This window comes from Phoca vitulina, unplaced genomic scaffold (genome assembly GCF_004348235.1).
Source record: "Phoca vitulina isolate PV1807 unplaced genomic scaffold, GSC_HSeal_1.0 scaffold5, whole genome shotgun sequence".
In the NCBI taxonomy this organism is placed as follows: domain Eukaryota; kingdom Metazoa; phylum Chordata; class Mammalia; order Carnivora; family Phocidae; genus Phoca; species Phoca vitulina.
Window position 1 is genome coordinate 15,521,048 of NW_022589708.1, and position 16,179 is coordinate 15,537,226.

At 42.5% G+C, this 16,179-nt stretch overlaps 1 protein-coding gene across 1 annotated transcript in view; it reads right to left on the bottom strand.

Moving 5' to 3' along the window:
- The window catches only part of GPR180 (G protein-coupled receptor 180), a 263,310-nt gene that overhangs the window by 177,161 nt on the left and 69,970 nt on the right, over positions 1 to 16,179 (bottom strand). The window lies entirely within an intron of this gene.

Consider the following 16,179-nt stretch of genomic DNA (forward strand, 5'->3'; position numbering starts at 1 on the left):
CTCCCCTCCACCGCCCCCAAAAAAAGTCAAACTGTAGCTTCCGCTTTGCCTTCCATCTTACCAAACTTATTTCTACCCTCTCCACATACACACACACAAACATACATTCATTCTGATACACACTCCCCATCGAATGACTCTCTTTCAGGACCTGGTGTTGTAGTTCTCCTACATTTGGCCCCCCTCCAAAGTCCTACACATCATTCAAAGATCTACTCAGATCTCATCTTTTTCTAGATCTCATACCCTGCCAACTTTTGATGCCATTTGGAATTTTTTTTCCCTTCTGTTTTTCATTGTATTTTTGTTGCTTCTGGTTTTGTTCTTCCTTTTTTTTTAAATAAGATTTTATTTATTTAAGGGTGCCTGGGTAGCTCAGTTGTTAAGCGTCTGCCTTCGGCTCAGGTCATGATCCCAGGGTCTTGGGATCAAGCCCTGCATCGGGTCCCGCTCAGCAGGAAGCCTGCTTCTCCCTCTCCCACTCCCCCTGCTTGTGTTCCCTCTCCCGCTGTCTCTCTCTGTCAAATAAATAAATAAAATCTTTAAAAAAAAAGGATTTTATTCATTTATTTGAAAGAGCAGAGCGAGAGAGAGAGAGCACACAAGCAGGGGGGAGAGGCAGAGAGAGAGAGGGAGAAGCAGACACCCCGCCGTGCAAGGAGCCCAATGCGCTAGATCCCAGGACCCTGGGATCATGACCGGAGCCAAAGCAGATGTGTAACCTATTGAGCCACCCAGGCGCCCTGTGTTTGTTCTTCTAGTAGGCACTTACTGGCTGAGTTGAATTTAGTAATTCTCTGTATGTGTCTATCAACACAATTGTGTGGAAAGCAGAGATGTCTTACTTAGCTTTGTGTATCAGTTCAGCCCCTCTCCTTCCCCCAGTACCTAGCTCAGACTCTGGTCCTCAGTAAATATTTGTAATAATGTACTCTCTGTGTTGGAATATCTTCTATCCTTCTGGACCCACCAACAACTGGAAACACTTCTAGCTTTAATCACTCAGCTTTCTCTTCTCTTCTGATATCACTATGTGTGGTCTCACTATGAGCTCTTCAGTTAGTTCAAATCTAAATGCCAGATTTACTTCAAAAAAGCCTAACTCTTAGCATTTAAATATGAGATTAAGTCATAAATCTTCTGGGCTCATATCTTGTCTTTCTTCTCTATATCTTGTGGGGCATACAAAGGGCTGAAGGAAGGAGATCACTGGACACACAATATGAGAAGAACCTGTATTAGTTGGAGTTATTAATGTGAGTTGCTATAACAAAAAAAACCAAAATCTCAGTGGCTCAACACAATTTTTCATGCATATCACAGTCCAAGGCAGGACATGTGGCTTCTCTCTAACTAGTGACTTGGGATCCAAACTTCCTCCATTTTCTAGTGAGGCCATTGCCTAGGGTCTTCTGGATTCTCTGCATTCAGCTGTTTGACAAGCACAGACAGCTCATGCCCTTGCAGCGGTCCTATGGCCATGCCTGGGAACGAGGGCATCACTTTAGCCTATGTTTCTCTGGCTAACATGTCAACCTGGTTACGAGGAATGCTGGGAAATATATTTTACTGGTGTACCAAGACGAAGAAAAGAGGATTGATGATCATCTAGCCTGTTTCTTTCAAAGGACCTAAGAAGTAATTTCCCATCTCACTCAGAGCAAATCCACATCTTCACAATACCCCGTGTACCCTACACAGCTTGGATCCCCGATACCTTTCTGACCTCAGCTCCCTTGTTGTCGCTCACCCACCAAGCACGCTCCCTCCTCTGGGCATTTGCCCTTACTCTTCCTTGGCCCCACACTCTCTTCCCCCCAGTAACTGCATGGCTCACTCCCTCTTCTCCTTCAAGTTGAGGCCAAGATTCCACCTTCTCAGTGAGGCCTATCCTGATCACCTATTTAAAACTGCAACCTCCACACTCCCCAGGACTCCCTTAGACCCTTTCCAGACTTTAGTTTTCTCCATAGCTCTTTTCACTCCCGAATGTAATAAATATTTTATCTATGTTTGTTTACCGTAAGCACCAAAGCAAGCCCCATAGAGTACAGATTTTTGTCCATTCTGTGCACTGCTTTATCTCCAGTGCCTAGAACAGTGCCTGAAACACAGAAGGCATCCAGTAACTGTTTGTCCGCTGACTGAATACATGGGTATGAGATGGGGATAGCAGGCTGCCCTGCGTGGAGGGAATGTGGGCTTGGGACCAGAGGAAAGGAGTAGGACCTTCCATCTCATGGAGTGCCCTCTATTTGTCAGACAAAACTGTAAGCTCCCTGAAGACCAGGCTGGTGTCACATCAGAGGACCTAGCACACAGCAGATTCTTGGTAGACATTTGCTGAATAAGGTTGATGTCACGGTACTAGATTCTGTACATACATTATCTCATCTGTGAATTATTAATTTCATTTGACCACTTTAACCCTTTTCACCGAGTGAGCCAAATGAGACATTACAGTGTGACAGTACACTGCCAGGTGTCACAGTATTTCTGGAAAGGAGCTTTGGGTCATCGGGTCCACCCTGACATCCCAAGCAATATTCCTCTCCACACATGTGCACGTGTTTGAAAGCATTAATCGGTGGGAAGACAGCATGGCGCAGTGGCCAGAGTGTGGTCAGCAGGGAAAGGTCTGACTAGCATCTCGCCGTTGACCGGCTGTGTGACCCTGAACTGGTTACATAATCTTGCTAAGCCTCCCTTTCCTCTTCTTTAAAAATAGGGCCTGTCATGGCACCTGGTAGGGATATTGTGAGGATTCATGAGATAATGCAGGTGAAAATGCCCACCAGGATGCCGGCTACTAAGTAGGCACATAATCCCAAGAGTTGCCTGCATTCCTTGATGAGAGCCCAAATCCACCTCTCGGAAGCTCACCCTTTCACAGAGCATGGCTCTTGGGAGCAGCGGAGAATGAAACGCCTCTCCCTCCCAAACAGCTTGGAAGGCGGTTATCATGTGTTCCCTCAATCTTCTCTTTCTCTCAGTTCATTCGACCATTCCTTTTGAAGCTGTTTTTGATTTCTAAGTGGGCACTAGTTTGAGAACACAGCTTCTAAAAGGCGCTGTCCAGGAAGGGCTTCTGTGAGAACCCAAGTTCCACGGAGGCAGGACCTTTTTTTGTGCGCTGCTCACGTTGTCTCCCCAGCACCTGGAGAAGTGCCAGGCACACAGTGGGCCCTCAATAAATATGTGTCTATTTAAATGATGAATCCACAGAGGTGGTCTATGTTGTTCCTTGTGGGGCTCAGACTGCTTTTAATGCCAGCTCTCCTTCCGACATCTCAATGGTTCTAAGTAAAGTAGAAATCCACTTCAAACTAGTTTTTAAAGATAATCACTTGGACAATATCCTCAAGGTCTCTCAACGAGAAAACTTGAAGTTTGTACCCCATGATGCCCAGGCACCCTTCCAATCCTAGGTTTTGGTTGTTGCCTTTTTAAATTCACATAATATAAAATTCACCATTTAAAGTGTACAATTCATTGGTATTTGGTGTATTCATGGAGTCGTGCAACCATCACCACTACCTAATTCCAGAACATTTTCATCATCTCCAAGAGAAACCCCGCACCTTCCAGCAGTCGGTCTTAATTCCCTTGTCCTTCTGTCCCTTGGTGACCACTAATCTACTTTCTGTTTCCATGGATCTGCTTATTTTAATGCAAACATCCATTGTGGCCTTTTGTGTCCGGCTTCTTTCACTTAGCATAATGATTTCAAGGTTCCTCCTTGTAGCACATACTCCTTTTGACGGCTGAACAATATTCCATTATCTGGATATGGGTATACCGTATTTTGTTTATCCATTCATCTGTTGATGGACATTTGGGTTGTTTCCCCTTTTTGGCTATTATGAATCATGCTTCTACAAACATGTGTGTACAAGTGTGTGTGGATATACGTTTTCCATGATCTTGGGATGCACACCTAGGAATGGAATTGATGAGTGATAGGGTAACTCTACGTCTAACCTTGTGGGGAAGAGCCAAACTGTTTTCCACAGTGGCCGCACCATTTCGCATTCCCACCAGCAATGTAGGAAGGCTCCAATTTCTCCAGAACCTCACCAACACTTGTTATTTTTACTTTTCTTTGATTCCAGCTGTCCTAGGGAACATGACGTGGTATCTCGCTGTGGCATTTGATTTGCTTGTTTCTTCTATGTCAGAAAGTTTAAGGATGCTCCCTCCAAATATTCATTATCATCCTCTTTGTCTTAATATTAGTCATGTATTTGTTAAACAATTATTAAAACTAATTTATGTTTTCAACTTGTATCACTTCTTAGAGTAACAAGCTTGTTTCATGTACTCTTTGCCTAATATGAGGCTTGCTTTTATCATTAAAAAAAAAAAAAGATTAGTTCAACTTTCACAAGTTATGCCTTACTGGTAATCATCCATTAGTTGAGGGTTTTCATACTCAACCCCTCCTCGCTCTTCAAGCTTCTGTGGACATACGTCGTCGTGCTAGGGGTTGTCCCCTGAGAGTTCTGCATGTTTCAGCATCCTCTGGCCCTGGCTCTAGCGACAGGGACAGGTTCTGGGTCTGAACTGAAATGCACGGAGGGCAAAGAGGTGCCGGGACATTTCATCCCCACGTCACTTCTTATAGAGATAAAAGTCAAGCTTCTATCAAAGAGCAAGACTAGAAAAGAACTCTGGGATACATACAAATAATCCTGAACCACAAATTCACAGCGGGAAAAGATCAACAAAGGACCACACACACTTAATGTGACACAATGGCTTTCAGTCGGACAACTGTGCCCCCCAGGGAGCATCTGGCCACGTCTGGAGACATTTTTGGTTGTCTACTGGCATCTAGTGGGTAGAGGACAGAGACGCTGCTAAACATCTTACGATGCACAAGACAGCTTCCAACAGCAAAAACTAACTCTCTGGCCCCAAATGTCAACAGTGTAACATTGAGAAACGCTGGTATAATAGGATACCAAAAGGGACTTTTCCTATCCTTGATCTTCTGCATATTTCACAGGCTTTGGCTGAAACTATTTGGTTCAACCTCTCTAGCTGAACCCCCAGGTGATAGTGGAGAATAGTTCAGATTTCTGTTTCCTATTAACAAGTAGTGCTCAAAATCCCACCAGTGACTGCAGTGAACTCCAGCCATATAAAAAAAAATATATTTATAGGATCAAGAAGGTAAGTGGAGAGATGGTGTATAAATATAGATATATGTAATGGACACATATACATGCCATTTATGAAAAAATCATTGTCATATAAAGAAGGGTATCTAGACAAAAAAAAAAGGGAAATATTATAGAGGTGCATCTGGCAGTAAGTTAAGAAAAATATTGTTATTTTTCTTTTTGGAATTTGTCAGACTTTTATTTATTTATTTTTTATTTGTGTGTGTGTGTGTGTGTTTAAGTAATCTCCATGCCCAACGCGGGGCTCAAACTCACAACCACAACCTCGAATCAAGAGTCACACGCTTTCCCAACTGAGCCAGCCAGGCGCCCCTCGTCAGACTTTTAAAATGTAAAATTTATTTTATAATTTCTCATTCCAAACAGATTTTTACATTTGCAACTAATTTTGTATTAATTCTATATTATTTTTCTTTGAGAGAGCCCCCAAGTTGTAGAGACTTCAGGTCCCACAGTCAGCCTTCAGAGGCGGCGATCTTAAACACAACAACGTTCTGCCTTTCTCCACACACCGGGCACAGACCTGGGTATCCTTAAAGTTGGTCTGGCCCTGCGTGAGCTCATCCCAAGCAAGCTTAGTCCTCAGCCCTCCACAGATGCTACTCTAGGGATTACCCACAACCTCAGCTTGGCAAACCCAACCCAGGGACAGTCCTCAGTCATTGTATGACCCAACCCTCTGCAGCATTTTACACTGTTGATTGCTCCCTCCTCCTTGCAACTCCTCCCTTGGCTGTCAGGACACCACACACTTCTGGTTTTCTCCCTCCCTCTCAGCAACTCCTGTCCAGCTGATCTCACCCAGTGCCATGGCTTAACATGCCACATATATGCTGCAGTCCTCAAATCGCCAGCCCTGATGCTTCCCCAGAACTCAGACTCGTGTATCCAAGGCTTTGCCTGACCTTTCTCTTTACTGGCACACCTAATCTGCCTCTTAAGTATCACATCCAAAACAGAACCTTTGACCCTCCCCGACTTTGACCTGCCGTCCTTCCCACTGCAGTAAATCAGACTACCATCTACAGGACCTAGCTGTTTGAGCCCAAATCCAAGCAGTCATCCTTTCTTTTAATCTCTAGATCCAAATGCACTAAGAGCTTCTGTTGCCTCTTCTTACTCAACATACCCAGCCTCTATCCATGTCTCCCCGGCATCACTCTCCTCTTACGTGGCTCACTGCTGCAGCCTCTGAACTAGTCTCATTGCTTCCATTCTCGCCCTGCAACAGTCCATGCTGCACACAACGTGGTCAGTGTAAGTCAGATCATGTCATTCCCCTGCTTAAAACATTCTGGTGGCTTCCTCAGATTTAGACTACAATAGCCTGGGCCTGATTTCATCCCATCTCCTGCTTATTCGCATTGCTCCAGCCACGTTGGCCTTTCTTTGACTTGAACACACCAAGCTCATTCTGCCTTAGGGTTTGTACTTGCTCTTCCGTCTGCCTGGAAAGCTCTTCCCCATGATCTCCTCATGGATGACTCTCTCATTCTGGTCACCTCTTCAGAGAGGCCGTGCTAAGCAGCCATCTTGTCACTCTACCACATAAAGCTATTTTATTTTTAATTTTTTTCATAAACCTATTCTAATTCTCTTCATTGCACTTATTACTACCTGTTACATCCTACTTTATTTGTTTATTGCCTTTCCTCCTACTATAATGGAGACTCCATGAGAGCAGACACTGTCTTTTTCATCTCTGCACGAGGGGATTCAATAAATGTTTATAAAAGTGAATGGGTGAATGAATCCCTGTGTTACAGATGGGAAAACTGAGGCACAGAGAGTTAGGCCTCTAGACCAAGGTAACACAGCCCTAGGTGTAGAGTCAAGGTTTGAACCCAAGTAGTCAGGCTTCAGAGTCTGTGATCTTAACCACTGTAACGTCCTGTCTTTTCTCCACCTATCAGGCACAGACCTGCTTATAATTAGAGACCAGAAAGGCAAGAAGACCCAGGGTGGCTACTCTGTCTTGGATCCAAGGGTGATACTTCCTGGGACGCAAGGAGTTAAAACAGCCAAGTGGGTCTCTTCTTAAATACTAGGAGGTGAAATAGTGGATTTCCAGAGCCATTTGCAATCCACTCATGTCCTACTAGAACCCATCACTGGGTCTTCAAGTCAAGCCTACAGGTGTGACTTTGACAAACTTGGTCCTAAAGGCTTCCCAAGGTCTCTGAACAGACCTGAAAGTCACCCTCTCTTCACTCAAACCCACAACAAAACAAAAGAAAGTCCATATCACAGTCGCTTTTAGGAGTAAGTGGGGTGGACCCAGGGGCTGCCATTTTGGTATTTCCAACTGTGGTCCCCTCAGGAGGTGAGCATGAATGGGCTGGAAGCCACCTCCCACTCCCTGCTACACCCTCTGTCTCCCGTTCCCAGAGAAAGGAATGTCCTTCTGCAAGCAGCTCACACTTTTAGAAAGTGGTCTCAGGCGTCCTGAGTCTGAGGTAATTTGTTTTTGCTGTATTTGATGAAATATTGTGGCCTATTCTTCCCAGGGCCTAAGTCACTTCCTGAAGTTAAATTTGCCCATGGAGTGGCACTCTCATACAATTAATATATAGACGCACCGCCAGGGAATTAACTTCTGTTAATTCAAGTGTTTTAACAGTATCTTCAACCCACCCCACCCTCCACTGTTTTTCCCCCAGAGTAACTTGTTGGTTATTTGTTTTTTTCTTTTTCCTGATACCTAGTAAAGTAGAAACCTTCCACACATTGTAGACACTCTCTGTGCGTTTCTTGTCCTGTGTGTGACCACAGCAGAGGAAGAAGGAAAGGGTTATATAGACCCCTGAAATGGAGTCTTTTCAAGCTCATCGCTTGGAGAAATTACTAATCACTTTCGCAAAGGTTATTCATTTGGAATCATGTGATTTAAAAACACATTCCTCCCTTTCAGATGTAATTTCTGTGAAATGATAATAATTCAGCAGTTAGTACAAAGAGCAGTAAAGTCATATATCAAGATCACATTCCAGCCCTCTACCATTTCTATTTCTGACACATAAAAAAGGGCAACATATTAATAAAAGAGAAATTCAAAATTTATTTTCAACCAAGAATGACTGAAAAAAGATTACTTTTTGACCTTTGTCTTTCTTTGCTGAAGGAGAGCTAAAATCAAATGATCAACTTGGGTTACCTTGAATTAACCAGGATCAAATTTCTTTACATAATGTCTTCTTATATGTTGCTTAGAAATGATTATTAGCAAGCTACAACATATACAGATATATGTACTTTAATACTAGGATTTAAAAGTTCTTATTTAAATATGGAGAAAGTTAAATCTTAGGTAAATCAGAAAATTTGGCATCAACTCAGTTACAATTTAAACTAAATGTATGTGTGTGTGCGTGCGTGTGCGTGTGGTACTCCTTATTTCTTGAGGCTTGGAGCATCTAGCAGACATTTACTGATAAGGGCTTCCCAAAATCAAGGGCTGAGGCCATTGCTGGGGAGGTCAGAAGCAGCATTTCCATTGAGTTCAGACCTATGGAAATGTGCAAGTATCTTCATCTTAATCAACACTCATTGGATCTCAGAGTTGGGAGGACGCTTAAAAGTTATTTAATCCCACCCCCTTGCATTAAAAAAAAAAAAAAAAAAGATTCTTATCATAGGAGAGGTGGAGAAGGAAGGAGTTCCTCCCTAACCTGATCCAGTCTGGTTGGGTGGTGTGGTAAACTTGTTGATTACTTAATATTTGTTATCTACCAACAGAAAGGTTTGATCATTAATAAAGCAGAATTTCTATATGGGATTCTTCATTAATTGCTTGGATTTAACAGATAATATTGAGAAATTTGAGTGTTTGCTAAATTTAGATGCTTCTCGAGTAAGGAGGGGTTGGTGACGGGAGATGGTAATGCCCAAAGGATTTCACCATTCCCTTCCAGGTTTCCCAGGGTCTTGGGGGGTTAAGCTTGGGCTTCAGCTAAAATTTCATGTCTTGTAGGAGAGAAACATTATCACTTCTCTAGTCCATCTAGAAATGGTTCAAGGTGCTGACAAATTCTCCTGGAGCAGTCTGGGGAGCTTACCTCTGGATAAGGGCAGGTTTGTGCTCTGCTGAGGAAATCCACAACAGTAGACAAGATTTTAAGCTCTCTGTGGCCAGGTGATAACCAGACATGGTAGTTACAACTCCACTGACAGACAAGGATCCTGCTCTTGAGACACCCTCTATACACACACACACACACACACACACACACACACACACACACATTTAAAACACCATGGAGCTCCTAAATTCACCGATGACATCAGAACCTTCAGATTCCCTCCTCAGAAGTCTCACAGGAGGGCAAGCACTACTGACATGCATTTGTGAATTACGAGGAATCCTTCTAGATTTAGAAGTGAATTGTTTTACCAGTACTTGATTTTCAGGTTAAAAAAAAGATTACTTTCCCTTGATTTTCAGATAATGGCTGACTTGACTGACTTGGTTGGTCTCTTGAGTTTCATAGCAAAACTCAAACAATAATCACTAGCATCTGAGTCATGTGGGGAGGAGTTTGGCAGCTGAGTCCACACACCCACGGGTGAAATCCAAAGCTGTTTTATTTCCACCATGTTCACATTTGGATCTATAACATATGTTTTGAAGGAAAGGCTGAGTTGGCATTTAGTCTCATGGAAGTCCATGTGGCCACGGGCCACTGGTTAAGCAGCACACATTAAAGGACACTTGTGCTTCTTCTTGCCGATTCCTTTTGCTAGAAGGATGCACTTTCCTGGTAAATGACATCTGGAAACCTCTCTTCCTTCTAATTTGCATGAGAGAATTAGGCAAAGGGCCTACGAGGATTACGAAGGCTCTTGTGCCGCTCATCTGGAGTCACATCTTGGTCACAAAGCCCCATGTAGATAGTGCAGTCACCACCACATTCAACACGAAATTATTCTGTAATTGAACTTTATTAGACACCAAAGCTGAGCCTCCCTGAAGAAAGAAATTTGAACCTTTGGGAATGTTATCTGGGAAACTTAGCTTTAAAAAATATTCATTTGAAATATTTGGCTGATTTTTTAAAAAGCACTTTTCCAGAAGTTTAAAATATTCGAAGAATGACCTGGATTCTTCCTTCCTGTTGATATGGTTTAGGACCCACCCTAAAATATTCACTTTCTATCCTGATTGCTTAGTCATTGTATTTCGGGTTCTTTCTCGGGAAAGGAGTTCGATTGACTTACAAAAGAGAGAGGTCTAGGTCCCTAGCCTGGCTGCCCTCCAGAGTCTCAGTCTCACATTTCCACCTAGCTGCTGGACCTCTGAACCTGGCTGCCTTGTAGTTACCCCACAGCCCAGCTAACTCAACGCTGCTCCAATCTCCCCCTCTGCTCCCAAACGACTCCCCCTCCCAATTCCCCTCAGTGTGTCTGGTACCAGCGCTCACTGCCACCTTCCTTTCCTTTGTCCCAAATATCTATGAGTCCCCGAGGCTTCCTGGGCATTCCCTTGCACTATCTCTCACACTCCACCTCTCCTTTCAATTCCCATTACCCCCATACCCCTGCCGCTTCAAGCCTGGATGATTATAATAGCCTCCTAACTAATCGCTTACTTGTTTCTCCCCCTCCAATTCACTGCTGCCACAGTAATCTCCCTAAAACACCATTTAATCATGCCAAACCCTTAATTAAAAATCTTCATTATCTCTTCATTACCACCAGGATAAAGTCCAAGCTCCTTAGTTTCCTTCCACTATCTGGCCTCAATCCACATTTCCAGTTTATTGCCCACTCTTTCCCCACAGTTTTTGTAGACTCCATTAAAACCTGTCTAGTTACACCTTTCATCCACCCAGAATGGTTTCTCCAGCCTCTCACTGCGATTTGTGGTCATTCTTTGAGGCCCACGTCAAATTCTTTTGCCTTTTATGAGGCTTCCTCCCCAGGCAACTGTGTCCTCCTCAGAGCTCCTAGGACGGTGTCCCATATCAAGCCTATCCTGAGTCATTATTCAGTTTTTGAAGTGTTTGTGTTTTCTGTCTACTTGGACTACCTGTGTCTTAATATCAAGAACTGCTCCGGATACATGTTTGTATCTCCCTCTTATTATTATCACCACCGCCATTCATTGCCCACCAATCCCAATAAATACCAGTTATGATATGATTTGGTTAGAAGATGTTTGGAGTTTGATGGCCAAAGGAAATAACTGGTGTAGTGTGTCCACTGTGGTCCTTTTTATTTGGGACAACCCAGCTGGGTGATTGGCATGCCAGATTATAAAGGGAATTTATTTGGTGTGAACAGGTACTCAATTAAATTCATCCAATCCCAAAGAGATCTACTAAAAGAAAGAGAAATGCTGGGGAAAAGGATTTGTAGTGAAAGACTGTGCTACTCCCCACCCCTAAGGACAAAGGAATACAATGAAAGCAAATCCCTTGTGCACAGCTGCAGAATGTGGGGGAGGCTGCCGGCAAAGCAGGCACAACGGTGTTAGTGCCTAAGTGATAATTCGCATCTAAGTGTCCAGAAAGGTGTAGCTCTGCCCTCGTTTGCACTTATGCTAGACTCACACGGGAGTAAGGCACGGTATACCCGGCAGGGAGAAATACCATGTGATTCTCCTGATTCTCTTTTGAATTTCGGTTCTGATTAGAATGTAGCTACCTTGTCCTGAAAAGACTTTCATGGTTTAAAAAAGACAACCAGACAGTGTCTTTCCTGCTCTCTGCTAGCCTGCAGTGCATTTCACCTCGAGGACCTTTCCCTCTTATACTTCATCTCAACTCACCGTGTTCCTGTAGGAGTTAATTGCTCTCCACATCCCATGGAGTCCTGAGATGGGGCACCTATAATCTCACATGCCATCATCACAAGAGTGAAAATCTTCCTTAGAATCATCTCAGTAGAGAATGCCTCCTTCCTGTCTTACCCTACTTTCCTCTCACTTTGGGGGAAGAACCATGGAGAAAAAAGGCTTCATCAGAAAAGCAACACCAGATAGCTGATGTTGAGTTTTCTTTTTTCATTCCTTTTTCTTTTTTCCCCCTTTTGTTCTTCTTAAAAATTTTTCTTTCCACTGGGAAACAGGAATCTGGGCCACTTGTGCATTAGCATTGTTATGAGAAGCCAGAGGTACAAACAATCATCACAATTGTTGGCATGACCCTGGGCACCAGCTAGAGGCTTTTCCATGTTATCTGTGTCCCTACTGCTGAGCTGTCACTCAAAGGAGCGCCCAAAGATTAGCTGATGCCCTTTGACCTGATCGTCCCATGTTTCCCAAAGGGTCTTCGGCAACAGGCTTTTGTTTCTCCTAATAAAACATTGAAAACGATATTTCAGTCAATGAGATCTGAGGTCACAGTATGTGTGAAACATTGTCTTCAAAAGCTTGAAATCAGGGGCGCCTGGGTGGCTCAGTCGGTTAAACCTCTGCCTTCGGCTCAGGTCATGATCCCAGGGTCCTGGGACTGAGCCCCACTTTGGGCTCTCTGCTCAGCGGGGAATCTGCTTCTCCCTCTCACTCTCCTCTATGCCCTCTCTCTCTCTCTAATAAATAAATAAAATCTTTTTAAAAAAGCTTGAAATCATTCTGAGCAGGTGAACTGACACTTGAGGTTGTCCCTAGGTTAAGGTGACATATAAATACTTACAAATTACAGATACAATTGAGTATGTGGCTTAAGTAAGTTATCTGAGGTAGATGGTGTCCTAAAAGGGGTAAATTTGGGCAAGATTTTGATGCATATTATATCAAAAAGTGGAAGAGAGTGGTGTACAAAATGACATGGAGCTGAATCAGAGTAATTCTTTTTTTTTTTTTTTTTAAGATTTCATTTATTTATTTGACAGAGAGAGACACAGCGAGAGAGGGAACACAAGAGGAGGGAGTGGGAGAGGGAGAAGCAGGCTTCCCGCCGAGCAGCGAGCCCGATGGGGGGCTCAATCCCAGGACCCTGGGATCATGACCTGAGCCGAAGGTAGACACTTAATGACTGAGCCACCCAGGCGCCCCGAATCAGAGTAATTCTTATGGGGATGATGGGAGCTTGATCAAGAAAGAGTTCAGGATGAAAGTTCATTTTCCCAACAGGCTTGAAGCTGGGAGTTAGTCTCATCTATCTTTGCATCCATGGCAACCAGGAGAGTGCCAAGCATATAGTAGGTGGGCAGTAAATGTCTGAGTTAATGCATAAAAAAATTAATGGGTGCAGGATCAAATATATCAAATAAAAAGTTAGCTAGCATATTTCTAACTTTCTTCAATCTTGGTTTAAATTTTTTTTTCTTCCCCTATTGCTTGCTGGACTTCTTGACTTTCTGACAGAGTTGAGTGGTATTTGGAAATCCCTAGATTATTATTTTATGCACATCTGTAATGTTTTACTTGCCTCATGGTGGGTGTGAGAATCAGACAGGAGAAAGCACTTTGATCCCTTCTTAGTAGAGAGGCCATGTCAATGGCTAAGGAAGATAATACCACCAAAGCATGTTTAAAAGCTTTTTGTTGTTGGATGGACATTAAGGTCTTCAGGGAAAGGGTGAGGGCAACTTTCAGATCATTGATGTGCTACAGGGAACTTCTCTAAAGTTCTGATTCAGCTGGTAAGTTGAATTTTCCCAGGGTTTTATCCCCAGGTCAAAGTAACACTTGCAGTGACCTTTTCTTGCTTGGGTACCAATCTTCCATAACACACCTCTCAGTCTAAAGAGGAAACTACAACAATTTCACTCCAGTTGTAAGGTCATATATAGCGCAGAGCAGAAATAAGAGTAGAACAATCATTCTTTAGAGAGGAGAAAATATGGAGGCCTTTCCCTCTGTGTGAACTGGGAGGTCTCCATAGTAACTGTGTGCTAATTGGTGAACTGTGCATCCGCGGACAGCGGGGCGGGGCAACTCCCTCCCGGACCTCCAGGCACACGAGCGCCACCTAGTGAGGAAATTCCACTTCAAAAGTTCCTGAACAAAACAATCCCCAACTGTATTCATCTAACTTCTCTTTGAGGAATGATTACTTTAAGTTCACATAGATATGTATATCATTTTAACTATTTTAACAAAGAATTTTAACTTAAGAGTCAAGAGACTAGTCAAGTGAACTGAGAAAATTCAAAGATTCAATATTTTTATCACCATTTAAGATTACTTTTCAACCGTGTATATTTTCAAAGTGCTGATACATTATTTTTCAAATATAAAGAACATCTTCAAAACTCTGGAGGAAGATAAAAGGGATATGGATGAAGGGCTGGGAATAGTGTGTAGGGGGACAGAAACAAGACCTTTCACTCTATACTGTATTATATTGCTTTTTTTCAAACCATATGAATGTGTTGCTAATCAAAAAATCATATTAAAAAAGAGCGTTTGGCACATATTCATGTTGCAAAGAGCTGTTTCATGTCAGCAAAAACAATATCACCAAGTTACATTAAATTTACTAATTTCAAAAAAATTGTGAATTTCCAAAGAAAAATAACGCCTTGTCTCCACAGAATTAAAGAATTTTCTCCAAGTAAAAGTACCCATCTGCTAAATGTAGACTGATACATACAGAAACTTCATCTCAAACACACACATACACACGTCTCCTCTGAGTTTGAGGTTGAGAGAGGGAGAGAACAAGGGGGGGGGGCAGCAAGGGGCAGAGGAAGAGGGAGAAGCAGACTCTCTGATGAGCAGGGAGTCTGACACAGGGCTCGATCTCAAGACCCTGGGATGACGACCTGAGCTCAAGGGAGACGCTTAACCAACTGAGCCACCCAGGTGCCCCTCAACTATTGATTTAAAGAAGAAAACAAACACTTAAATCAATGGTACTCAACTTCTTTGAACAAGGTTTACCAAGAACTTTACTAGTTTGATTCTTGGACATACCAACTAAAAAAACTAAATAGGTGTTAAAAGTTACAAAGCAAAGCTCGTAAGACATGTCCTTCAGGTTGCCATAAACGTGGAAATTATCTTCCAAGGCTTGGAGAGGAAAGACACATGGAATCCTGCACCAAATGCTGCTGATTGTCATGACAGAGACACAGACCCAGAACCATCAGGCCAGTCTTGTCAATGTTCCCATGACACCAGGCCACCTGTCAGTGTGTTCGGGGGGGCAGACTACTATAATGCCTTTCATCACACCTCAAAAACTATGATAATCTGCTTTGAGGTTATTTTAAAACCAGGCCAAACTGTCTGGTTAAAAAATGTGAAAAATATCATGTAGTCTTGGAGATTTTTTTTTGCCTCTGTTTGCGGTTGAATTTTTTCTGTCCACAGACCACTTCATGGTTAGGTGAAAGACCCCGGAAACAGAACTGTTTCCCCAAAATTGAAACAAAGCGATACACAAGCAAACCAGACAGCTTTTGCTGAGCAAGTACATGCAATTTTTCAGGTTCATTTTGAAATTTTGAACAGCCCTTCAGTGAATAAAAACCACACCCCCACCATATATTACTGTTTTGCATTTTGGATGAATACTGAGGGGAAAATATATTTCTGCTTAATACTTAAAGCATAATAATAAAAAATAAAAGTACAGGTTTAGGATTTTGCATATTTTAGATACATGAACCACAGATTGTGGCCTAAATACAATCTAATCTTTTTTTTTATATTTTATTTTTAAGTAATCTCTACATGCAACGTGGGGCTCAAACTCACAACCTCGAGATCAAAGTCAAATACTCTACCAACTGAGCCAGCCAGGTGCCCCTATAATTTAATCTTAATAGTGTTCACTGGTGTACCTAATACCAAGCATTATCTTTTATTTTATATATTTTATATAGAAATAATAGACAATATTAAATAAATAACTTCAGCAATTATTAGATGACATGTATTTATAATTTTTACTTATAGTTGCATAAAATATTACACTGAATAGAGGCTGACAGTGGGAAAAAAAATTCAAGTGAGGGTGTTTGAAGATTTTTAGATACATACCTTTCTATCTTTTACTGTAGATGCTTGTGATTTTAGCAAAGAACTATAAAATAGGGTAGAATC